This window comes from Nicotiana attenuata, unplaced genomic scaffold (genome assembly GCF_001879085.1).
Source record: "Nicotiana attenuata strain UT unplaced genomic scaffold, NIATTr2, whole genome shotgun sequence".
Taxonomy (NCBI): Eukaryota; Viridiplantae; Streptophyta; class Magnoliopsida; order Solanales; family Solanaceae; genus Nicotiana; species Nicotiana attenuata.
The window spans coordinates 82,033-109,376 of record NW_017671272.1 but is presented as its reverse complement, the minus strand read 5'-3'; positions in this window follow the sequence as shown (position 1 = coordinate 109,376).

The window sequence follows — 27,344 nt, the reverse complement described above, 5'->3', positions numbered from 1 at the left end:
CGATGCTGCTATTATTCCTGGATATTGAATCCCCGCACTTCTAGCCTTCTATCCGAAGTATGGACTATTCACAACTTTCTGCATTTAAGTATCTCGTACGTTGTTCACCTTTACCTTACTTACTTAAAATCTCGCATCATATCTTCTATCTCCTTCATAACCTCCCTTCCACATAGGTATGATTCATACCACAACTTGAAGCTGTATTATAATACTACAATCCGGTGGGAGCTTCATACTGACTTCTTATGAGTCTATTACCTTTTTTTTTAACTGGCTTTATCATAGAGCCGTTATAGACTATGGTTGTCGTACTATCTCTCTCGTACCTCTGATTTTAAGGGAGATCCTGCAATGTTCTCGATCACAATGTTTCTATTTTTCTAGGTCCAATAATCAAACTCCTCATTTACTTGGGTGATGTAACTCTTTAGTTTTCTCCTTCTTTTGATCGGCCTTTATGTCGGCTTAAGCTATCTTCCGACCTGTGGTTCCTGGTATTAGTTATTCTGTTTAGCCTCTCATGGGCACTGAGGAATATGCATGATACAATCCTTTAATAATTTAATCCTTCGTTTATTACCCGGGCCTAATTCTTTCTTTTAACGTATAACAGAATCTTCTACGGCTGTATATGCTGCATGTATAAAACTACGAACCTTTAGGTGCGTTCATAACGTAACCAACTCTGGATCATTGATCGAATAATTTCTTTCGTTCCATCTTGGCTTTCTTTCAACTTAAGCTATTACTTTTTCTGGTTTTTCTGCCCCCTTGTTGCGTCCATACTTAGCTCACCTTAGTGCCCTCACATGCTAGAGTTTTCGTGCAACTCATATGATCTCGAATATTACTTTTAATTTTTCTTCCCGTTCATTAGTCACGGTAGGTGCCACTTTCGTTTGGAGTGCTTATAATGTTGTTGTGAGATTGTTGTTACACGACCATTTCCTCTTTAGGTCGTTGTGCTTATGTTGAAGCCTTATTCCTTATTTCCTCAGCTAGTCTTTCGTTGTAGTACTTAGGGAGAACCCTTGATCCTCGTAAAGTTGTGAGCTTATTATGTACCTTTTGATGTCCTTCATTGCCTATAATTATCCGTAGTTGCTTACCTCCGTGCCCTTGTGCTTGTAGGGTTGCTTCTGAACTGTTATTTTGATTGCCTTCCTAGTGGCACTTTCTTTTATCCCCGTAACACTCATACGGTACCTTTAACTACCCCGACTCCTATTTGAGTATATCTCAAGTATTATAATGACATTACTGCAAGGCTGAATTCTCCATGTTGGGGTTTACTACATTCATCTTGCATGATCTACTGATTTGTCCAAAACTCTTGTCTAGTCATGACTAGGTTCTTCCTGAATCAACTACTAATTACTCGTCGGCCCATTCTCATATCCATATTCTGCGTTATCTTTCTTGGGTTATTTCCTTGTCTTAACTTACCTCACGTGCTGGGTCCTTATTTATCAATAATATCCCGGGCAGGAACCCTTACTTCCCCTTTTTTTTGACTTCGTGCTTACATAACGTCCTGGAATCATAGCATATCTGTAACATTTGGATAAGCGCAATATCATCCCTTTCTCATTTTTATCGCATTCTTCCTTTATCATTTCATATTCCCTCCTTTAGGGGAGTACTTCGACTTGGAGCTATGACAACCTGCCTATAGATGTTTTTCCTCTTTATCTTTGGCGTCCTTTCACATCATCGATGACCCTTACTCACTTGCGATAATCTTTTTGTACCAAGGATAACAAAATTCCTCACTCACGATGGTGACATTTAGTGTAACTGGCACATACAGTCGCTTAAGCTTAACTTTGCTCACATTGCTTGCTTTAGGGAAACGTCTTCCTGAATGACCATCTCTGAATTTCTAATGAATCTTCTTCTGTTGTCCATTCTATTATTTCCGGCACGAAATCTGAAATTCTCATGATGTCGACCATTATCAAATCACTTTCCTAATTCATGTTTACTTTATCTTATTCACCAGCCCATACTGATCTCTATTATTCTGGGGTCTAGCTTTTCCTATTGGTAATCACGTTAGAGTCTTGAACTTACTTCTTAAAATGAGGATATGACTTCATGGCCTATACTCTTTTGTTGTCCTAAGGCCTGTCACCTCTCGTCTCTTCATTCATTTGACTAGACTCTGTAATACTATATTTCTTCTTCTTTTTTTTCCTACCGTCGTTATCCATGTATCACACCTTATTCATAATGCTTCCTTATCTCTCTTCTCATTACTCTGCTAATATTTCTGCATATCCCTTTTCTTGTGATAACTACAACACGACATTCTTTCGCTTTTAGCTCCTTGCTTCATTCATCGGCTCTTCGGGTTGCTCAACATCCTTGCTCTACTAGGGACGAGAGTCACACTAACGTGATATTTATCCTTTTCAGGCTTTCAGTGCCTATCATCTGATTTTTTTAATCATGCTAGTATTCACATCTAATTGTAATATTCTGGAGTGCACAATCTGGGTGTCTCACAAGGAGATCTATTAGCACATTAGCAATATCCTTTGGCAATGTCAACTAATACAAGCAATCCATTCACCAATTTGAGTTACCCTAACCCTAGCCGGATCTTGATATCCTGTCCTTCTATACCTGTTATCCCCCCACAAGGCATAACTAAAATTGGTGTAACCAATTGTACATACCTCTTGTTACTGTTGAATATAACTCAAAAAGCTTATGTTCCTCTGCCTGAATTATAAACATTGTTAACTTTCATTAACTGGGTGCCTCGTACCTTTCTTCATCTTGCTTCTTTTGCTTGTTGAAACTTGTATTTATCTTCTTAATCTCTCATTGTCTTTCGCCATAAAGGTGGATAGGCATTCTTGCCTTAAGGCTTCTTATCAGGAGCTTACACCTTTCAGTACACCCATGATCTGCTAAAGACCTCACATTTACATATCATAGGCATCATACAAAAATTGAATTCCTCTGACTCAGCTCTTCCATAGCTATCTCTCTTTCCAACCTTCTTTTCGGATGTAGGTATCGTCTTATTACGAATAAAATAGAATTTCGGAATTTGAATTCTTATAAGTGAGCTCTATCACACGATCTAGAGTAAGAAGAAAGAGTGACAGTCCAAAATGCCCTATAGCCTCCTGCTTATAAGTGTGGTGCACGACACACCCATAAACAAGACTCTACTAGACACGACTTGTAGATTCCCTAGGATAGAACTGCTCTGAAACCACTTTTGTCACGACCCAAACCGATGGGCCGCGATGGGCACCCGGTACCTTACTCAACCGAGTACCAACATAATGTATCTTTTCATGTCATACTATCATAAATAACTGATCCTGAAAGGCTTCCATGAAATAGGTAGAATACAACAGGTAATGCCAACTTATACATAAGTCATATGGGCCTCTAAGACCAAAATAACCACTTGAACACTGAACATAGGCCGACAAGGCCATACGATCTTTTACGTACATGACATCTGTCTACAAGCCTCTAAGAATGCATAATTTTCATAAAGGTCGAGACAGAGTCCCGCCACACCAAACAATACACATCTAACTCATACTAACCAAACAAGCAACTCCGAAGCAAATGGAGCGCACCAACATCTTTCGCTGAGCTGATATCCTACATGAAGGGCTCTCGACCTGTCTATCGGGACCTGCGGGCATGAAACGCAGTGTTCCCAGGCAAAAAGGGACGTCAGTACAAATAATGTACTAAGTATGTAAGGCACATAAATAAGTACATAACAAACATGGAGGAAATATAGAGTAAATGACTCCACCTGTAAGTCTGGATAACTTTGTAAATCATGAAGTAATTATAGTGTCATGCATATGCGTATGAATGTCATGTCGTGCATAGGTACATGTTTCATAACATCATCAGCCTCTGAGGGCGTCCCATCATATCATCTCGGTCACTATGGGCAAAATCATCAACGTATACCAGCTGATAAGGTGGTGGTGCGTATATAACGTCATAACCTTTCTCATATTCCATATATATATATATATATATACATACATATATACGTGTATATAATGCCATCTGGTCATGGGTCAATGTACATGAATGCAATGCATGAAAAGTACGTCAATAAAATCTCTTGGAGTGTCATAAGACCATTATGCCTTTGAATAATATCATGAAGTAAACTTTTTCAACTTACGTATTTTTCTGAGACTCATGAACAGATGATAGAATAATCTGACACATAGAGAATCAAGAACATAAGCATCTCTATCATATCTATGAATAGAGTCATTTATGGAAGTTGTGCATTTGCACATTTCGTTTGCATCGTATGGATCATGCCAAAAGAAAGAAGGGATAGCCTTAACGTACCTGGAGTAGAGAAAAATTCGTATGATATTCTTGGAAAATGTTATATCGTACTCCTTTAGAACCGCAAAATTTAATATTGCTATGATCCTAAAAATTCTCGCAAGAATTTCGTTGAAACCTATGAATTGTAGTGTTTTTGTGATTAAAAGCTAATGTTCTGGTTTTGTATACAAGACATGAAAAAGTGAAGCTTGTTGAAGACATTTTACATGAATTTACACGTTCTGCCTTTTTGGAGATCTCTTAAACATTTTTTCAATCCTAAGTGCTAATTGTAGGGAATGGATAATGCTTTGATCTTTGTCTTTTATATTCAAGACATGGTTATAAAAGTGGCTAAGTCTAGGTTTGCCACCTAGAGACATATGAACGTTAGTCATTGCTTATAATGTGGCTAGTTGCCACATTTCTTTTTTTTGGGGTAATTGTTAATCTTTATCCACTTATTAGTTAATTGGGTAATGTCCTGTTATCCGGTAATTAATCAATCACCCGTATAATTACGAATTAGTTCCACTTACATAAAATATTACTCACTTTTCACACACCTTACTATCATGGCCATGTGGTACCTTGTATGGTACTAGTCCATAAATACTGGGTATTTTAGCTCGGGCCGTATTTTATCCCAAAATGCCAAATTTCAACGAAGTTCTTTTTTTTCGACTTGCTTCTCCTCTCACCTTCACGAATTTACTCATCACTTATAATCCTTTTATAATCTCCAAATAATCTTTTCCTTGGACTGATGTTAATTACCTTACGATAAATTCAACGTATAATACTACAAGGTGCAATATCGTCGTAACTTAATACTGCGAAGCGTAACATCACCGTAATGAAATACTGCAAGGCGTAACATCATCGTAATATAATACTGCAGGACGTATCATCATCGTAATATTGCGGGGTGTAACACTGTTAGTGAGAGACCACTTGCATCAGATGTTCACGCCTTGGCCAATCAGTTCGCGAGGTTAGATATTTCGGAGCCTAGTCGGGTTCTAGATTGTGTGGTTTCTCGATCTTCCTTGTATGATCGCATCAGCGAGTGTCATTATGACGACCCTCATTTTCTTGTCCTTAAGGACACAGTTCAGCACGGTGATGCCAAGGAGTTTTCTATTGGGTATGATGGGGTGTTGCGGATGCAGGGTCGGATTTGTGTGCCCAATGTTGATGAGTTAAGTGAGTTGATTCTTGAGGAGGCCTACAATTCGCAGTATTCCATTCATTCGAGTGATGCAAAGATGTATCAGGAGTTGAGGCATCACTATTGGTGGAGGAGGATGAAGAAAGACATTGTGGAGTCTGTAGCTCGGTGCTTGAATTATTAGCAGGTGAAGTGCGAGCATTAGAGGCCGGGCAGTTTGCTTTAGAGGCTTGAGATTGCGGAGTGGAAATTGGAGAGTATCGCCATGGACTTTGTAGTTGGGCTCCCACGGACTTCGAAGAAGTTTGATGCTATTTGGGTAATTGTGGACTGGTTGACTGAGTTCGCGTATTTCATTCCAATTGGGACTACCTATTCATCAAAACGGTTGGCTGAGATCTACATCTACGAGATTGTTCGCCTTCACGGTGTGCTAGTGTCTATCATTTTAGATAGGGGCACGTAGTTCACATTGCTGTTTTGGAGAGCAGTGCAGTGAGAGTTAGGCATAAAGGTTGAGTCGAGTACGACATTCCACCCTCAGACGGATGGATAGTCCGAGCGCGCAATTCAGATATTGAAGGATATGCTACACACCTATGTCATGGATTTTGGGGATTTTTGGGATCAGTTTCTGCCACTTGCAGCGTTTGCCTACAACAACAGCTACCAATCGAGTATTCAGATGGCTCCGTATGAGCCCTTATATGGTAGACAGTGTCAGTCTCCAGTTGGTTGGTTTGAGCCGGGTGAGGCTAGGCTATTGGGTACTAACTTGGTTCAATATGCTTTGGACAAGGTTAAGTGGATTCGGGATTGGCTTCGCACGGCACAGTCTAGATAGAAGAGTTACACCGATGGTAAGGTTCGTGATGTTGCTTACATGGTGGGAAAGAAAGTATTGCTCAGAGTTTCATCCATGAAGGGTGTTATGAGGTTCCTGAAGAAGGGCAAGTTGAGACGTTGATATATTGGGCCTTTTGAGGTGCTTGAGAGGATTGGGGAAGTGGCTTACAAGGTTGCATTGCCGCCTAGTCTATCGAGTGTTCATCTAGTGTGTCATGTTTCCATGCTTCGAAAGTATTTCGACGATCCGTCCCATGTTTTGAATTTCAGAACGGTTAAGTTAGATAGGGATTTAACTTATGATGTTGAGCCGGTGGCCATTATGGATTGGCATGTTCGAAAGTTGAGGTCAAAGAATATAGCTTCAGTGAAGGTGCAGTGGAGGCGTCAGCCAGTCGAGGAGGCCACTTGGGAAACCGAGCGAGAGATGCGTAGCGGATATCCACGCCTATTTGAGACTCCAGGTATGATTCTAGACCCGTTCGAGGATGAACGTTTGTTTAAGAGGGGTAGAATGTAACGACTCAGCTGGTCGTTTTGAGTATAATAGCCTCGTTTCCCCATATATTGCTTATTCTATTCTCATTTGTTGTTATGTGACTTGCTGGGGTAGTTGGTTTGGTTCCGGGGATGATTCTGAATATGTTGGGACACTTAGTCCCAAGGTTGGAAGCCAAAGTTGAAAGAGTTGACCGGATGTTGACTTATAGGTAAATGACTCTGAAATGGAGTTTTGATGGCTCCAATAGCTCCGTATGGTAATTTTGGGCTTAGGAGTGTGTCCGAATATTGGTTTGGAGGTCCGTAGATGATTTTGGCTTGAATTGGCGAAAGTTGGAAAAGTTAAAGTTTGAAGAGTTGAGAAGTTTGACCGAAAGTTGTCATTGTGGTTACCGGGCTCGCATTTTGGTTCTGCAAGTTGGAATAGGTCCGTTGTGTCATTTATGACTTGTGTGCAAAATTTGAGGTCAATCGGAATTGGTTTGGTATGTTTCGGCATTAGTTTTGGAAGTGAGAAGTTCAAAGTTCATTAGGCTTGAATCGGTGTGCGATTTGTGTTTTAGTGTTGTTTGATGTGATTTAAGGCTTCGAGCGAGTTCATATGATGTTTTAGGATATGTTGGTATGTTCGGATGGGGTCCCGGGGACCTCAGTTGTGATTTGGATCATGTTCGTCTCCTTTTTTGACTTGTTGGATTGCTGTCATGGCAGTTGCTGGTTTCCTTATATGCGATCGCGAGAGAAAATCCGCGATCGCGAAGGGTTGTTTGGGTGACTGTAGAATTTGTTATGCACGTTCGCGAGAACGGGTCTGCGATCGCGAAGCTTGGGGAGTCAGTACTACACGAACGCGTGGTAGGTACCACGTTCGCGATGAAGGAAGAGGAGGCCTGGGAGGTCAGGCACGTTGCTCTACGCGATCGCATGAATGTGTACGCGATCGCATACCTTTGGGGGATTTAGTCAGCGCGTTCACGATTTGAGTTATGCGTTCGCGAAGAGTTGTTTTGGCAGCTTCTATTTTTGTGCTTCGCGATCACGAAGCATTTCCCGCAATCGCGAAGAGGAGCATCTGGGCAGAGTATAAGATTTCAAAAATGAGGGTTAGAGTATTATTTCATATTTGGACTTTGGGATCCGGATTGAGGCGATTTTTTGAGGGATTTTCAAGGAATTGATTGGGTAGGTGATTCTAGCTCGGATTTGGTTAATATACATGAATCTATCATTATTTTTACCATTTAATTAGTGTTTTGGGTTTGAAAAATTGGGGAAAATTGTAGAAACTTCATACAGTGTAATTTGAGGATTTGAAGGTCGAGTTGAGATCAGAATTGAGTAATTTTGGTATTGTTGGACTCGTTTTTGAATAGGTTTTCGGATTTTGTTAATTTTGTTGGGTTCTGAGGTGTGCGCCTGGGGTTGACTTTTACTTTTGTTAAAGAACCTAGCTTTATCATATGGAATTGATTCCTATAGCTCGTGTTGATTGTATTAAGTTGTTTGTGGCTAGATTCGAGTCGTTCGGAGGCCGATTCGCTAGGCAAGGGCTTGTTGGGGTAGAGATTTGCACGGTTTGAGGTAAGTAACACTTCTAAACTTGGTTTTGAGGGTATGAATCCTTGTAATACATGTTATGTGGTTGGTGTTGAGGTGATGCACATGCTAGGTGATGGGCGTGTGGGAGTGCACCGTAGAAATTATGACTCGGTTGATTCCGTGGAACTGTGTGGTTATCTAATCTTGTTACTATTCATGTATTCTCCACGTGTTAGAGAAATTAAGCTGCGATTCATGTTAGAGACCATGTTAGGCTATATGCTGGTACTGTTGGGACCCATATAGGTCGTTCTTTTGTTGTTGAGTTATTTGCTTAAATTGCAGTTATGTGCTCAGTCGCATTCATCATTTGCATATCATATCTCAGTCTCTGCTATCATTTATTGTTTTTTCATGTATCATTGTTTTGGGCGAATTGACATGAGTGTTGTGAGCCCGAGAGACTGGAGAGATTGATGACTGAGTGAGGCCGAGGGCCTGATTGTGAGTGATATTGAGAGGATCAGGCTGCAAGCCACAACGAGCCTTATTGATTCATGATGGGATTGGGATGCACGCCGCAACAGGTATTATTGATTCATAATATGATCGGGATGCGCGCCACAGCATGTTTTATTAGTGTTTGGGCAGGATCCGCCCCTCCGGAGTACCAGCAGTAAGCGAGGTACCGTAAAGTGCTGAGTGAATATATGCAATGAGTGAGAGTTGAGACAGTCAGATTGAGTAATCTGAGTGTGTGAGTACGTGAGGTTATCATTGTGATGCAATACATGTGACATGCACATTTGACATGTAGATATAGAGATGTAACATTCCTCATATCGGTCAAACTTGGCATATTTTATCCGTGTTGAGCTTAAACTGTTAAACCTGGAAGCATGTCTACATTTCTGTATTGTGTATAAACTGATTATGAGTTTTCTCTGAGATATCATTGTCATTTTTTTGTCATGTTTGTACTGTTATAATCTGATTTGGATTGTACCTATCTGAGCTCGTCACTGCTTTCAGCCCAAGGTTAGTCCTGTTACTTATTGAGTACATTGGGTCGGTTGTACTTATACAACACTCTGCACTTCTGGACATGGCGGTTGCTAGTTGTGGAGCTTTATCTGCTTGGAGACTATTGAGGTAGCTGCCTTGGCGTCAGCAGACCTCGACTCTACGTCTTTTCAGTTTATTTACACTGTTCTATCCTTCGAGACAATTGTTTTTAGCAGTTAGACTGTGTTGTTATTTAGATGCTCATGTACTCAGTGACACCCGAATTCTGGGTGATATTGTATTGAGTCATGGTATTTTCTTATCGGTTATTTACGAGATTTTTCACTGTTAAGCTGTTTCATTATGTTTTTTTTTAAATTTAAAAATGGGTGGTTATTGGTGATCGGCTTGCCTAGTTCTGTGATAGGCGCCATCACGACATGTTGTGTTTTGGGTCGTGACAAGACTGGCGGTGGAATAAAGAGGTTCAAGTGAGCTAAGAAAGCTAGATATTAAAAGCTAGTAGAGATCATAGACGAGGTGGAGAAGTGTAATGACCCGATAGGTCATCTTATGATTTAGAACCAAACTCTATGTTTCGAAGCCTTTAGAACCTCATTCTAGCCTTCCCTGATTTGCGTGCATATTCCAGGTATTGACCCGGAAAGCTTATATGCTAAAAATTGATAAAAACAAGATTTTTCGCCTTAAATGTTAATTTTAGTTGACTTCGGTCAACATTTTGAGTAAACAAATCCGGACCCATGCTTTGATGGTCCCGGTGGGTCCTTATTGAAATATGGGACCTGTGCATATGCCCGAAATCGGATTCGGAGGTCCCTAGCTTGAGTTATGAATTTTTATTGAAAATTAAAAGTCTGAAAATCTATTGGTTTTTTAGAATTGATTGATGTTTGGCCTTGTTGATACCGGGTCCATATTTTAGTTCCGCAGCCTGGTACAGGTCCAATATAATATTTATGAGTTGTCTGTGAAACTTGGTGAGAGACAAAATTGGTTTGACGTGATTCAGACGTCCGGTTGAGAAATTAGAAGTTTCAAAATTTTCTTGAAAAGTTCATTCTATTTGGTGCTAAATTCATAGTTCTAGGTGTTATTTTGGCGATTTGATCGCGCGAGGAAGTTCATATGATGTTGTAAGACTTGTGTGCATGTTTGGTTTGGAGCCCCAAGGGCTCGGGTGAGTTTCATATAGGCTTCGGAATGGTTTTGGACTTAGAATCATAGCTGGTGCAAGTTTCATCTGGTGCTGGACTGCAGACATCGCAAATGGGAGCCTCGCTTTTGCGAAGGACACTTCGCATTTGCGAGCATGGGCTGGGACTGGGATTCTCGCATTTGCGAGATTTCTGTCGTATTTGCGATAGTTTCATGTTCGCAATTGCGAACAAATTGTTCGCATTTGGGAAGGCAACAGAGATGCGAGGAGTTCACATTTGCAAAGCTTTCTCGCATTTGCGGGCTTCGTATTTGCGAAGCCCAGGTCACATTTGCGACATCTGCAGCTGTGTAAAAATGACTTAGACGGGATTTTTCTCCCATTCTTCAAATTTTCAAAACCTAAAACACAAGAGGCGATTTTCCAAAGAACTTCTCTTCCCCAAATCATAGGTAAGTGATTCTAAACTAGTTTCTTTCAATCTTTCACTACTTTTTTCAAGATTTCAACCTAGAATCTAAGGTTTTCATGGTGGAATTGGGGATTTTTGGGTAGAGACTAGGGATTTCGACAATTGGGGATTTAGACCTCAAATTGAGGTCGGATTCCAAAACCAATTTTATACAAGGACTCGGGGGTGAATGGGTGTTCGGGTTTTGGCCCGAATTTTGGGTTTGGACCAAGCTGTCCCGGGTGTTGTCTTTTGTTGACCTTTTATAAAATGACCTAAATTGATTCTTTTGCAATCGTGGGTAGTTTCTAAGGCTTAAATTGGATCGTTTGGTTGGTAATTTGCTAGATTCTATTGGTCCGGAGGCTTGGTTGAAAGGAAAATCTGTGGTTGAGCTTTGAGTTTGGCCGTTGGAGCGAGGTAAGTGTCGTGGTTAACCTTGGATTGAGGGATTAGGTATTATTTGCTTGTTTGCTATGTGTTTGAATGTTAGGTAGCGTATAGGTGAGGTGTCGATTACCTATGCGTTGTTGTCACGTTATAGCCTGTGAGTGGGTCTTATTCTTGAAATTGTTGCTTTCTTTGATCATATTGTCCATGCTTAGACTAGTTACTCGTTATGTTGAGCATTCTTATCATGTTTACGGACCTTGGTATTCATTGAGTATTGATTCAAAGTTGAGGTTGGTATTGTGGCTCCAAATGTTGAAATGAGACTTGTTTTTGTCATTGTTATCTCCCCGTTATTATTGTTCATTGTTTGGTGATGGAGAGTGTTAATGCATGAAGGGTGATGCCGTGCCATGTTTTGTGAGTGATAATGCACGAAGGGTGATGCCGTGCCATATTGTGAGTGTTAATGTGCGAAGGGTGATGCCGTGCCATGTTATAAGAGAGTTAATGCACGAAGGGTGATGTCGTGCCGTTTCTATTGTTTCGTATCATTAGGTTGAGAGTAAAAGCACGAAGGGTGATGCCGTGCCGTTTCTATTGTTTCGTATCATTAGGTTGAGAGTAAAAGCACGAAGGGTGATGCCGTGCAGTTTCCTTTACCGCGTTTACTTGTTTCTATCTGTTAAAGACATATTGGTTGATTAAGTTCTTATCATTGCTTTGATTCTTCATCTTGTGAACCCCTCAGCATGTCCCCCTCCCAATATTACTTGTCTTGTTTCTTTTATTGCTGTTATCGGTATATATATTGTTATACTGCATATGTTTGTTTTGTGGGTGTCTTGTCTTATCCTCGTCACTACTTCGCCGAGGTTAAGCTCGACACATAATAGTACATGGGGTCGATTGTACTAATACTGCATCTGCACTTTCTGTGCAGATTTCGGTACTAGTCCGAGCTGACTCTAAGGATAGCTGCTGACTTCACTTGATCGGAGACCCAAGGTAGACCTGTTGGCGTCCGCAGGCCCTGGCGTCCCCTTCCATATTTCTCTTTACTGTTTCTTTCGTTTCGAAAATAGTTGTATTTCTTTCAAACATTTACTTGTAGGAAAATCTTAGAAGTTCGTGAATTGTGACTCCAGATTCTGGGTAGTATTATGTAATGAGGCTGTTATGAATTTCTGCACTCTTTTTAATTTGTTATGGTTTAATTTTTGTTAATCACTGGAAGGTTTTTAAATTGGCTTAATGATCTCTAACGTTGGCTTGCCTAGCAAGTGAAATGTTAGGCGCCATCACGGTCCTGACGGTGGGAATTCCGGGTCCTGACAAGTTGGTATCGTGCGAATTTGTTCTCTTATTGCTAATTGAACTCTTCAACTCTTGCTCTCTCGCAAATGGCGAGAACACATACCGCATCTTCAACTGAGCAGCAGCCAGAGCCCCCAGTGGCAGATCCTACGAGGGGGCAGAGGACGAGGCTGAGGCCATGCCAGAGGCTGAGGCAAGGGCAGGGCTCAGCCCAGAGCTCGAGCAGCACCACCAGTGGCGGAGCTTCAGGTAGAGTTTGATGAGAAGGCTCCAGCCCAGATCGTTCCAGCAGGACCATCTCTGGCCTCAGAGGAGTTCATCGCCACCCCAGTGCTACAGGATGCTTTGGTCCGTTTGGTGGGCCTGATGGAGAGTGTAGCCCAAACTGGGACTTTTCCCATGGCACCAGCCGTCTCTCAAGATGGAGGAGGAGCACATACTCCTACTACTCACACCCCGGAGCAGGTGGCTCCCCAATATCAGACTCCAGCAGCTCAGCCAATTGGAGTAGTTCAACCAGCTGTTGCGGCACAGGCCGGTGATGGTCATGCCTGGACTCCCGAAGGTATATTGAGATTGGACAAGTTCACAAAGCTCTTTCTCTTTCACTACAGTGGTGCACCTTCTGAGGATCCCCAGGATTATCTTGACCGCTGCCATGAGGTGCTGCGGAACATTGGGATAGTGGAGACCAACGGGGTCGACTTTGCTGCGTTTCATATGACTGGTTCCGCCAAGAGATGGTGGAATGACTTTGTATTGACAAGGCCAGCTAGGTCGCCTCCTTTTATTTGGAACCTATTCTCTTAAATATTTCATGAGAAGTTCCTTCCTGTCTCCCTGAGAGAGGACTATCGCAGGCAGTTCGAGCGTCTCCAACAGAGTTGTTTGACCGTCACTCAGTATGGGACTCGTTTTGTGGATCTGGCCCATCATGCTATTCTTTTGCTTCCTACTGAGAGAGAGAGGGTGAGGAGGTTTATCGAGGGACTTGCTCAGCCTATCAGATTGCAGATGGCTAAGGATATCGAGGGACTTGCTCAGCCTATCAGATTGCAGATGGCTAAGGAGTTTGAGAGTGAGATTTCTTTCCAGACGGCTGCCAATGTTGCCAGGCGAGTCGAGATGGTTTTAGCTCAGGGGAGTGGTCAGAGGTCTGACAAGAGGCCGCGTCACTCCGATGATTCAGTGGGGCCTCATCTGGAGGCCGAGGTACTTTTGGTAGAGGCCATCCTCCCAGGCCGTTTCATTCAGCACTCCAGGCGTCCCACGTGCTTCAGATGGTCATGGTTCTCATATGCATTATTCCGATCCGCTAGCCTACAGTGCACCACCAGCTCCTATTAGTGCACCTCCGCTCCAGAGTTTTCAGGGTGGTTACTTGGCCGACATGGTCAGTTCCAGGGTCGTCAATCACAGCAGCTGAGGTCCTTTCATACTTGTAGTGGTCTGAGGAACATTGCTAGATTTTGCCTTCGTGCCTCGAGAAGTTCTCAGAATCAGGGTTCTCGTGCCATGGTCACGGCACTGGGTGCTTCATCACCCACTCAGCCTGCTAGAGGTAGGCGTCAGGCAGCTGGAGGTGGTGATCATGCCATTAGAGGTGGTGGTCAGGCTCCTAGAGGTGGAGGCCAGCCCGCTAGGACCCGTCCTAGAGATGCAGTTCAGAGTGGTAGGCCCCATCCCCGATGTTATGCTTTTCCAGCCAGGCCTGAGGCTGAGTCTTCTGATGCCGTCATCACAGGTACGATTTCAGTTTGCAGTAGAGATGCTTCAGTTCTATTTGATCCGGGTTATACTTATTCGTGTCCTCCCATTTTGCTTCATATTTGGTTGTGCCCCGTGATTCTTTGAGTGCCCCCGTGTATGTGTCCACACCTGTGGGAGATGCTATTGTAGTAGACCGCATTTATCGTTCATGTGTGGTTACCATTGGGAGTCTTGAGACTAGTGTGGACCTTCTGCTTCTTGATATGGTAGACTTTGATGTTATATTGGGTATGGATTGGCTTGAGTCCCATAGCCAAGTCCTCTTTTGTTGCTACTGTGATATTCTTGTAGCCAGGAGAGTGCATCAGAAGCCTTGTTCCATTTGCAAGTTCTGTCTAGTTTATGTTTTACCTTCCCTAGATCTTCTTTTAATACTCTTATCTGCTCATCCTTCCTGTACAGCTCATCCTTCATTTTTCCTAAGCTTTCTTCTAGGGTGAGATGTATGTGATCAGCTTTCTTTTTTCCTGTTCCTAATTTCTGTATCAAGTTTTCAGACCTAAGTTCTAGGACACTAGTGTCAAATTCAAGAACCTGGTTCTTCAACTCAGCATTTTTATTTTCACTCTCATTAGCCCTAGACTCTAGATTTTTGCACTTGGCTTTTAGGATCACACATTCCCTAGACAGTTCTTCCTTCTCATTGTTAATTATCTCAGACTCATCAATGAAGTCTGGCAGTAGCTCAGACAACCTTTCTTTAGACAGGAATTTAATCTTGTCTTTGAGATGAAGAATACTTACCTCTTGTTCATCATCTGATTCTCCGATGGCCATAAGTGCTTGTTCATCTCCAGCTTCATCGTCTGAGTCCTCATCTGATGTTTCTCCCCAGGTGGCAACCATAGCCTTTGTTGATCCTTTGTTCCTTTTTGGTTGAACCTGTTCCTTCTTCCTGTTCCTTCGTTCAGCCCTTTCCTTTTTCCACTCAATTTCCCATTGAGGACAATTCTTGATCATGTGATCAGTCTTACCACATTTGTAGCAACCCTCATTGGTCTGTTTCTCAGGAGACCTTGGTTTGTTGAAGGTTGTACCTCTTCAAGAACCCTTTCCTCTTATCAGGTACTTTTTGAAATCTCTTGTGATCATAGCCATTTCCTCATCCTCCAGATCTGAACCTTCAGCAATTCTAAGAGCCAGACTTCTTTCCTTATTGGGTGCATCCATTTTCATGGTTTGCCTTCTCGGTTCATAGGCAGTAAGGTTTCCAATTAGTTCATCCATCTTGAGGGTAGCAATATTCTTTGATTCTTGAATAGTAGTGATTTTGCTTTCCCAAAAGACTGGCAGAACCATTGTTAAAATCTTCTCAGCTTTGTCTTCTTCAAGGATAATCCTTCCAAGAAACTTAAGTTCATTTGTCAGTGTGGTGAACCTTGTATACATCTCTTGGATGGTTTCTCCTTCCTTCATGGTGAAATTCTCATATTGAGAATACAGCAGTCTTCCTCTGGACCTCTTCCCTTGAGGTGTTCCTTCATGAGCCACTTGCAAAGTGTCCCAGATTTCCTTAGCAGTGGTACAACTTTGAATTCTACTGTACTCATCTGGACCTAGTCCACACACAAGCCATTTCTTGGCCTTGGCATTCTTTTCCCACTTCTTCAGGTCTTCAGCAGTGCAGTCAACTCTTGTCTTTGGCACATCCACTCCTTCAACATTCTTCTTTGTAGTTGCTAGAGGACCATCAGTGACTATGTCCCAGAGTTCATAGTCTTCTCCTATGATGTGATCCCTCATCCTGTTCTTCCACCACGAATAGTACTGACCACTGAAAAGTGGAGGCCTAGCAGTGGATTGCCCTTTCCAGTTCCCAGGTGGTGCACTCATGTTGATCTTTTCCTAAGGTGTTAGACTCTTCAAGGATAACCTGCTCTGATACCAATTGATGTTCTAAACGTCAATACCACACAAGAAGGGGGTGATTTGTGCGGTACCCAATTTTTGCTCTAGAAGAACCTGGTTCGTCTAGGTGTTCTAACTACTACTGTTTGCGGAATAATAAGTACATAAAGTAAAGAACACAGAGATTTTTACGTGGAAAACACCTGGCTCAAAAGGTGAAAAAACCACGACCTACTACTCAGTAGGATTTTCCCAAACTTCCACTAATATCACTGAGCCAAAACAGCATTTACAAAAACTCTTTGTAAACCTAAGGATTAACTCTAATCCCGTTGTAGCACACAGCATCAACTGCTGCGACAACTTCAAGTTAGCTTATAACTTGAACACTCTAAGTACCTAATACAATTGCTTCTATGAAAGCCGAAAGGTACAACTTTAAACTACCTACTACAATTGAACTAGAATAAAAGAAAGACACAATGGAATTGGTTCTTCTATCTCGTCCAAGTAGCTTCAGGAGTGCACACTCAAATCTCACATAAATTGCTTGCAAAATCGCCTTGCTCTTTTGCTCTCAATTTAGTTTAACTTCTGCGTTTGTGCAATCCCTGTAAAAGAGAACAATCACTGTCTTTTAATAGGTTAGTAATCAGAGTTTGATTGGAACTCAATTGCTGATCTTCTATCGTAGTTGAGTCATTGAAGATCTCAAACTCCAACACTATCTTTATCCGGATTGTGTTCTTTTCATATAAGGAGACTTTCTCCCCTTATCCAATATGCAACTTTTTCGATCAGATCAGGAGATATTGCTACTTGATCAGTAGGACTTATCTCCTTCACGTGCATCTCACATGTGTAGGTTGATCATGACTGTGCTTCACAAGTTGGACCTGGTCCATAACTGAGTTCATTTGCCATTCTTCAAAACTTCACCTGTTCTTGGGCCAATAGATCATTTTAGAATAAACTTATGTAACGACCCGGCCAGTCGTTTTGAAAGTTGTAGCCCCGTTCCCTCGTTTACTGCTCTTTTTGTGTTCTACAGCTGTTATATGACTTACCGGGTTAGTTGGTTAGGGCCCGGAGAGATTTCAGGGTGAATTGAGACACTTAGTCTGCTAATTAAAAGCTTAAGTTGGAAAATTTTACCGGATGTAGACTTATGTGTAAACGACCTCGGATTTGAATTTTGATGGTTTCGTTAGCTCCGTTAAGTGATTTTGGACTTAGGAGTGTGTTCGGATTGTGATTTGGAGGTCCGTAGTAGAATTAGGCTTGAATCGGCGATAGTTGGAATGTTGGAATGTTTAACCGAGGGTGGACTTTTTGATATTAGGGTCGGATCGGATTTTTGGAAGTTGGAGTAGGTTCGTGGTGTCAATTATGACTTGTGTGCAAAATTTGAGGTCAATCGGGCGTGATTTGATAGGTTTCGGCTTTGTTTGTGGAATTTGGAAATTTCAAAGTTCATTAGGCTTGAATCCGTGTGTAATTAGTGTTTTTGATGTTGTTTGAGGTGATTTGAGGGTTCGACTACGTTCGTATCATGATTTAGGACTTGTTGGTATGTTTGGTTAAGGTCCCAGAGGCCTTGGGTTGATTTCGGGTGGTTAACGGACTTGGTTTTGAGCTGGTGAAGCAGCTGAAATGTTGTTGCTATTGGTGTAACCACACCTGCAGATTGGGCACCGCAGGTGCGATCCCACAGAAGCGGGGCAAGAGCCGCAGAAGCGACCAAGGGAGAGTTGAGCAAAGGTCGCAGGTGCGAAGATTTTCCCGCACCTGCGATGGTTGCAGAAGCGGTCAGAAGGGCGCGGATGCGGGTTGGATCCGCAGGTGCGATGGAATTTCCGCACCTGCGATATGTGCAGATGTGGTCCAGTGCTCACAGAAGCAGAGTCAGCTAGTTAAGTGGATTCCGCAGAAGCGGAGGTTTTACCGTAGAAGCGGTTCCACAGGTACGGATAAGTAGCCGCAGGTGCGAAAAACCTGGGCATAATGTTTAATAACAATGGTTCGCGATTTTAGTCTTATATCAACATTTTGAACTCGGAGTTAGGCGATTTTGGGGAGGATTTTCGAGGGGATTATTGAGGTATGCTTGTTGTACTCGTTTTTGATCAATAATCTTGTTTCCCCATTGTTTTTCCCACCTAGATTGTGTGGTGTTGAGGTGAAATTTGGGGGTTTGAGGCTAGGTATTTTTTTTAATAGAATCCACTAGGCATTGTGCCTCGGGCTGATTTTATAAATACTAAACAAGATACAACATTGGAGGCGGCATAGACCTGACCTCCAAAGATATAGTACAAAGGCACCTGTTCATGTAGACATTGACCAGGTAGAACCTGAAAACTGTGGTGAGTTAGACCTATAATGATGATCCAATTGACTATCAAATAATGATAGTCAATTGGGTATACAAAATCAGAGTGAAGTAAACCTAGGTCAACTATACAAAAAATGCACAAGAAACCTAATTCTACCAAAGGTTTGAGTTGGAGGGATAACTTCCATATACAAACAAATCTACATTTAGTAAAATGCAGAAATCCCTAAGAGGTGGCAAAAAACAAGTATGTCTATAAGGGACCATCTTCAGCCTTGCTTTGACATTGAAAGCAAAGAAAGCTAAGGTGAAGATAGGTGGCAAAAGAGGCCTGAGAAGTGGACATCTGGGAGGCTGCTCCATGCTGATGACATAAGGGAGTGAGTATCTATATGTTTCAGAAATTCCAGCATGCTTGAAGTGAGAGCTGTTGCCTGTAAGGTGTGAATCCCTATAACACTGTTGGAATGTGCTTAAGGAATTGACATGCTGGTGCAGATGTGACTGGCATCCAAGGGTGAGGCAGTCCTGTGTGTGAGTATTCTGTAGACAGCATTGGTGAGTGAGTGAGAACTATGGCAAACTGTGCATTTCCATCAGAATGAGCACCATGGGTGCTGATACCACTGCTTGAAAAGGCACATTTTACCCAATTCTGCACCTTGTACTTGCAAAAATTAGCAAACAAGTTAGAGAGAGGGGGGGGGGGGGCCTCATTTTCCAGGTTCTTGTGTGAACTGGGTATGAGTCTGGGGATGAGGGGGGGGGGAGAGGGGGAGGGGGGGGGGAATTGTGACCCCTGGTTGATGAAAAGGAACTGGTTGCAGGTTCTTGTGTTGACTGCAACCAGTGTTTTTGTTATCTCTGGTGGGAGGGTGGTGTTGGTGGGATTGTTGACCACAATGGCAATCTTGAGAGGAGAGGTAAGACTGCACAAGTATGGAAAAGATGCAGGAATCACACTTTGCAATTTTTGCACAATCTGCAGCTGTAGCTGTTGAGTTCCTACATCTGCTTTCAGCAGCTAAAGGTGCTGCTTTCTGCAGTTCCTGATGCATCTGTGAGGAGATGTTTCTGATGGGGTGATGCCACATGCTCAAGTGGTATGATTCTGGGAGAATGGGCATCAATTATACCAATACCACTCCCAGAAGACATAACACTTGAGCAAAGAAAGAGAACACCTGCAAAACAAGAAACATAGTTAGATAAAACAGGGGGCTGCATACTGTCAGGTTCTTGTGTGAACTGCAGTATGGTGTTTGGTTGTTGCTAAATTCATAAGGATATTCAGCAACTAGACAGTTGTGGAGGGGGAAGCAGGGAAGGTTGGCTGTGGCTGATTTCCTGATACTAGAGGTTGCAGGAGAAATAGTTTCTGCATTTTTAGTATTAGGAATTGCTGCTTGTTTTTGGGATTGTGGATGGAGCCTACAGATACAGAGGAGGAGATTTCTTTGGCTCTGTAGTTTCTTAGGTTCTCAAGAGGATGTAAGGGGGGTCATGTGGAAAGAGTTGATCCTAGGTTCTTGTGGATTCTAGGATAGAAATCTGCAAACAGGAAACAAACATTAGTAAAAAACTGGGCACATTTGCCCTTTGCTCTATTTTTGTTGTGACTGTGGGAGTGACATTCCTTTTGTTCTGTGGGATTTCTGGTCATTGTGGTGTTTGGGTGTGTGTTTTTGGAGGGAAGGTGGACTGTTGTTAGGGCTCCCAGTATGAGGAAGGATTCAGCCATAGCCATGTGAAGAAGAGTTATAAGAGGAAGTAGAGGCTGCATGTCACGACCCAATTTAGGATCATGACCGGCGCTTAGGACCAAGTGCTCCAAAGTAAGCCTCATCGGTATTTTTATAGAAAATCGGACAAAGTTTCCCCTGTTTTAGGACTATCCAAAAAAATAATTTCCTATCTCAAAATCAACAACCAACCATCCTAATATCAAACCAACCAACCAAAAACTTATCAATTAACCAAAACAAGTCTCCACCATTAATAATCAACCCACTAACAACCAGAGATCTTATTTTATCTCCAATTTTGATAAAAAAGTGCAATATTCAACATAAGTCCATAATATCGAATAATACTCATGACACCAATAAAAATGACTATGGAGCAACTCTAAGAGTTCATAAGAAAAGACGATAAAAAATAAATAAACTCTTTGCCCACGCGAACAAGTGCGTGGCTCACCAGGAATTATCAAATCGTGTACTCTAATTAACAAAATTCACGCTCGTGCCAACTGTTGCCTCTGTAAAAAAATAGCGGGGAGTGAGTCGCTAGCTCAGTGAGTAATAACACTTAACCACAACCGTTTTTTTCATTGGTGACAAGTCAGAAAATATGCCTATTTAATAATAATCAGAAACTATCATAAAAATAAAATGCCCTCTCAAAAACAGTAAATATAATCAGTCTATTCATGTACTTCCTATGACGGCAATCAATTTAACAAATCTATAATAAACACGGTAGACACTGTCTCATAAAATCTTTATGTTTGGGAGGTTTCCAAGAAAGGATCATGTAATATGTAACACTGTGTGGACCCCTTCATAAAAGGAGTCAAATATAACTGTAGGTCCCTACTCGAGGGAAAACTATAACTGTATGCTAGTTCTACCTTCCCACTAGCGAGGGCTATAACTATAATCGGTAATCTGTAAATACAAGGTGCACCAGGTCTAACGAACCCGCCGTTAGCTACGGGATCCTTCAAGTCTCCTCCCAATTATACTCGTTCTTGTAAACAGTAAATACTCGTACAAAAGCATTTTCAAAATAATAAAGGGCATATGATCATTTCTTATCAAATCATGTAAGTTTATTTCGGTAACAGTAATCATATCTCAAGTAACAATAAAACATGTCTAGTAACAGTGAGAATCATTCAAATAACTGTAACATCTCAAGTAACGGTAAAACATATCTAGTAAACGTGAAAACATTTAGATTAATGGGTAAACATCCCAAGTAAACTGTTCGGTACCATATCAAGTAAAGAACTTGTCCCACATGCAATTTCAAAGCATCGGTAATACATTTATTTTCAAAATCATATAGAAACCATGCAGGTTATGAAAACACAAATTGTGGTAAGGTTACTACTTACCGTACTCGTGCCGAAATACCAAATACTTAACCCCGAGCAATTCGTACAACTTCCTCCAATCAATCTATAATTACATAATATCGATCTCATCTTAATTTCCTTGTTTTAGCTAATTCATAGCTAATTTAGAATACTCAGCCCTTGGATTTCATGTTTGACTCTTAATTCGTCAATTTATACTTACTCACGCTACTGGTAGTTGAGAATACTTCAAACCTATTAAATACAACCTATTCATATGATATACCCAGTTAATTCACGGAAAAGTCTCATGAATTTCTCCAAATTTCCTTAGCTTCATCTTTCAAATTCTTAATCCAATTCCAAAACTATATATACTCAGCCCTATCAAAATTATGTATATAAAATTTTATTATCTTAAAAGAGGAAGAAATACATGTAACTACCTGGAGTGTATTGATGAAACCCAATGAATTGTATGCCAAAGATTAGATGAAACACGATCTTCGGTGCTAAAGAAACACCCGAGACTCTCTTTCTTTTGTTTTTTCCAGTTCGATGTTTTCTTGCTTTTCTTCTAGGGATTTTTTTTCTCTTCTTCTAAAACCCGTTGCTTCTGTCTGCGTTTCCCCTTCCCCTAATCCCTTTCAATTTGGCAGATAGATGTTTGTTTGTTTTTTTTTTCCTTTTTTCCTACCCTAGTGACTTATGTCACGTTAATGGGCTAAGCCCATTTGTATTCTTTCTTCTTTTTTTGTTTTGTTTATTTAGTTTCATTGTTTGTTTGTTTGTCTTTTTTTTGTATTTAGTTTCTTATAATTATTATTATTATTATTATTATTATTATTATTATTATTATTATTATTATTATTATTATTATGCTAATGACTAATACACCCTTATTAAAAATATATAGGGTATTACATCCTCCCTACCTTATGAAATTCGGTCTCCGAATTTAACTCAAGTACGTACCTGTAGACTGAAACAAATGGGGATACTTGACTCATATATGATCTTCCACTTCCCAAGTAGCTTCTTCCATGGTATGATTTCTCCACAAGACTTCAACAACCACAATTTCTTTTGACTGTAACTTCCTCACTTGTCTATCGATAATAGCCATCGGCTCCTCCTCGTAAGACAACTTCTCATCGAGTGGTATAGTAGGTGCTTCAAGCTCTTGAGAGGAGTTTGATATAGTTTTTCTTTTTTAAAATGGAGACATGAAACACTAGATGAATATAAGATAACTAAGGAGTAAGTTCCAAACGATATGCCACAGCTCCCACTCGGTCAAGTATTTCATATTGACCTGTAAACCTCGGGCTCAACTTATCTCTTTTTCCGAATCGCACCACGCCCTTCATAGGAGATACCTGTATGAACACTGTCTCCAATTGTGAACATTAAGTCTCTTCTTCTCTTATCCGCATAAGATTTTTGTCTGCTTTAAACTGTGAGCAATCACGGTCTAATCAATTGGACCTTGTCAATAGCTTCTTGTACTAAGTCGGGTCCCAATAATTTAGTCTCACCAGCTTCAAACCCTCCGATAGGAGAACAACATCTTCTACCATATAATGCTTCATATGATTCCATCTGGACTGTAAGCTATTGTTATAAGCAAATTCAACTAAAGATAGATAAGCGCCTCAACTACTCCAAACTCAAGAATACAATCTCTCAACATATCGTCCAAGATCTGTATAGCACATTCGAACTTTGCGTTTGCGTTCGATAAAACTAGTACTAAGATCTACTCGTGTACCTAGTATTTCTTGAAAAGGTTTTCAAATCGTGAAGTGAATGCGATCCTCTATTAGAGCTGATGGACAATAAAACTCTATTGGGTCAGATAATTTTCTGTTCATGTATTCTATGCATATTTTACCTCACTATAAGAGGTTTGACTAGCAACAAACGTGCCTACTTGGTAAGACAATTTACAACTTAACCACATATAATCATACCTCTAATGGTTTGAGTAATTTAGTCATATAATGTATTGTTCTATTGTATTTCCACTTCAGAATCTTGAGTTGTTTTAGTGGGCCTGTGAGTCGCAAGTGCTTGCCTTAACATACTGACATGTCAAATAGTTAGAAACAAAGTTAACGATTTTTTTCCTTTCTTTTCCAACCAATCAATATTATTATTAATATTTTTAGTCATGGTGCATGTTATAGACCTGAGATATACAATGTATCTAGAGTTGTGAGCTCCATCACAAATAACTTGTCTCAACCCATATATGTTTGCTACACATTAATAACCTAGTCGTAGAATACCCTCATTACTAACAGTCATATCCTTGCTTTTACCAGCTAGAAACTAATCTCGGAAATTAAACAATTGTTCATCCTCTTATTGGCTAGCTTTTGTACACTCTACATCGGGCTTGACCAATAGCCAATAATATCTTTGATTTTTTTTCACATCGAATCTAATACGTGTACCCTCTAGTCTATGCATATTTTCGTCCAGAAGTATCTCTACAGGAGCTAAATGCGCAAAATCACCCATAATTTTTGGCATAAGCTATAATATTTATCTTTCCCAAACAATACAAAACAATACAATTATATCTTCAGTAGTTCCCTCCATCAGCATTGCTAAATATTTATATCTCTGTTGGTTTTAAATGTACTTTATGTACTTCAGGCTCTTGTACTAGGTATAAATCTCATAGGTTTTTTCGTATAAATAGCGTCTCTAAATCTTAAAAGAAAATACCAATATGACTATCTCCAAATCATGAATGGCATAATACGACTTGAGCTTCTTCAATTTCCTTAGAGCATAGGCTATCACGCGACTATTTTGCATAAGAAAATATCCTAATCCTACCCTCGAAGTTTCACATAACATCGTGAATCCTCTAGAGCCTATTGGAATAAGTCTAATATTACTGTGATTGTCAAACATGCTTTCTCGTTGTACATTTCTCCATCCACTGAAATTTAGCAATTTTTAATGTTAACTTGGTGAGTGGTGGTGCTATTCTAGAGAAACCCTACGCAAATGCCTATAGTAGCTTGTCAAGCCAAAAGTAATCTCTGTAGGGGAAATGGGTCTAGGCCATTTATGAATTGTTTATATCTTCTTAGAATCTACCTTTTTTTTTATTCTTAGATACCATGTGTCCTATGAATACCATCGAGTCCAGCTAATTACAGAACTTGGAAAAAAAACTGAATTCCTGCAGCGTCTTTGACATATTTTACAAGTAATTCTCGTGTTCTTCCTGGGTACGACAATATACCAGAATATAGTAAGTAATAACTATGAATTTTTTCTCCAAAAACAACTTTGAACACCATATTCATTATATACATCAATGCAATTGGAGCATTGGCCAATCAAGTAACTCATAATGTTTGTACCGAGTACTAGAGGCAACATCAAAATATCTTCCTTTCTTATTCTAAGCTGATGGTAACAAACTAAAGATCAATGGCTCCTTGTAACTAATCAAACAAGTTATCTATACAAGACAAGGGATATTTGTTGTGTATTGTTATCTTATTTAATGATCTGTAGTTAGCCCATATTCTTAAAGACTCATCCCTTTTTTTCCCAAACCATATTGGTGTACCCCATGGTACAACGCTCAGTATGATGGAACCTGTATCCAGTAGGTCTCTCAATTATTCAATTAGCTCTTTCAACTTTGTGGGTGCCATATGATATAGTTTGCGTGTCAGGTATCACCTCAATACCGAAGTCTATTTCTCATATTGGAGGTTGTCCTAGTAAATCCTTAGGAATACATTAGAGAATCTCTTATTATGATACTTCTTTTTTTTTCTCAAACTAAGTGTTTCTTCTCTTGTGCCCCTTACCGTATCTATGAGATCCAAGCGACCTTTCTTCTATAACCGTTAAGTCTTCAAAATATATAATTTGCTCGTCTCTAAAACCTATGATCCCCTTTTTGGACAAAACCAACTTTTAAAGTTCACCAAACCTAATAGTCTTTCCATAGTAATCGAGGGTAGCATGGTAAGAAGATAATTAATCCATATCCATCTGTACGTTAGAGTCAACCATATCAAGTACAACTTGGTTAGTCTCCTTGTTTTAACTTGAATCTTAAAAGTTTTAAACACGTCTAACTACTAGGATCTCTTAATATCTCAAAACATTCTTGATTTTTAAATCTTCGACTCATATTAAAATCCATTTTAAAAGACATTCTAATCTCGATCTTCTTATGTGAGTTCTTGCCCGCCTATCATGTCCATATTTTCAATCTTTCCGGTAAGTGCAACTGCTACAACTACAGAATAAGTTTAAGTCTTCGTATGTGCAATTACTACTTTGTTTAAATGGTTAACCAAGTCTCTAACTTAGGATGTTGCTTACATATTCAACTGAGAAAGTTTGGTGCTATATGTAGGTACACCCATCATCTAAATTAATTTCTTAAATGATCTAGCAGGCAAGTTCACGTCACAAACTGTCAAGAAGGAAGTGAATCATAAACACTTTAGTGAAATTTATTCCCAAATTAGTTGTGTTGCTCTTGTCGGCGTCTCTAAGAGTACAGTAGCATATCATGTATTCGCCATGTTCTCTAGTCTAAAAGTTGCCTGTTCCATAGACCTCTTCATGAAATATCCTATAGCTCATAACGTGGTAAGTATTTTACTAAAACCTTTAAAGACCCTTTGAACTATCAGAAATAGTAAACTTAGTAGTAACTTTATTAAGATTATTTTGTTGGTTCCCATAATCTTCTAGGTGCACGAGGACTTTAGAGCCCCTATTCTGTTGCTCATTCTTCTCATGTCTATCTAGAATATCCATAAAGATCTCAATTTTTTTTCTTTTTTTTCATGGAGGTAAGTACCTTTTTGTGATAGCACTCCCCTCTATCGCTGTAGTGGTGGACTAGAATAAATTTCTGAAATGCACTCTATTATGCATCTTACCGGAAAGTACCTCATATGGCATAGTGAACCTTTCACTAGTCTTGTATACTACTTATGTAGCATTTCTTTGCTTGGAGATGGCTGCATGTCCATTGGCGAAATTTGACGTCTTTGAAGTTTGAACCTCTAGCCAAATTCTGTTATAGAGTAATTGATCCGAGCCATACAAAAATAGGATAAGTAATGACAGATTCAGTTATTTGGTCCTAATCGCCACACACGTACGGAGGAATAAGAAAGAAAGACAAGACACATCCTATCACGTCCTCGCAGAACAACGATTATGGGAATGGCCGACTACATAACCATAATTGAGATTCCACTACCGACGTGTGCTCCATTAGTCACAAGAATAACCTAGGGCTCTGATACCAGCTTTTGTCACGACCCAATTTAGGATCATGACCGGCGCTTAGGAGCAAGTTCTCCAAAGTAAGCCTCATCGGTATTTTTATAGAAAATCGGACAAAGTTTCCCCTGTTTTAGGACTATCCAAAAAAATAATTTCCTATCTCAAAATCAACAACCAACCATCCTAATATCAAACCAACCAACCAAAAACTTATCAATTAACCAAAACAAGTCTCCACCATTAATAATCAACCCACTAACAACCAGAGATCTTAATTTA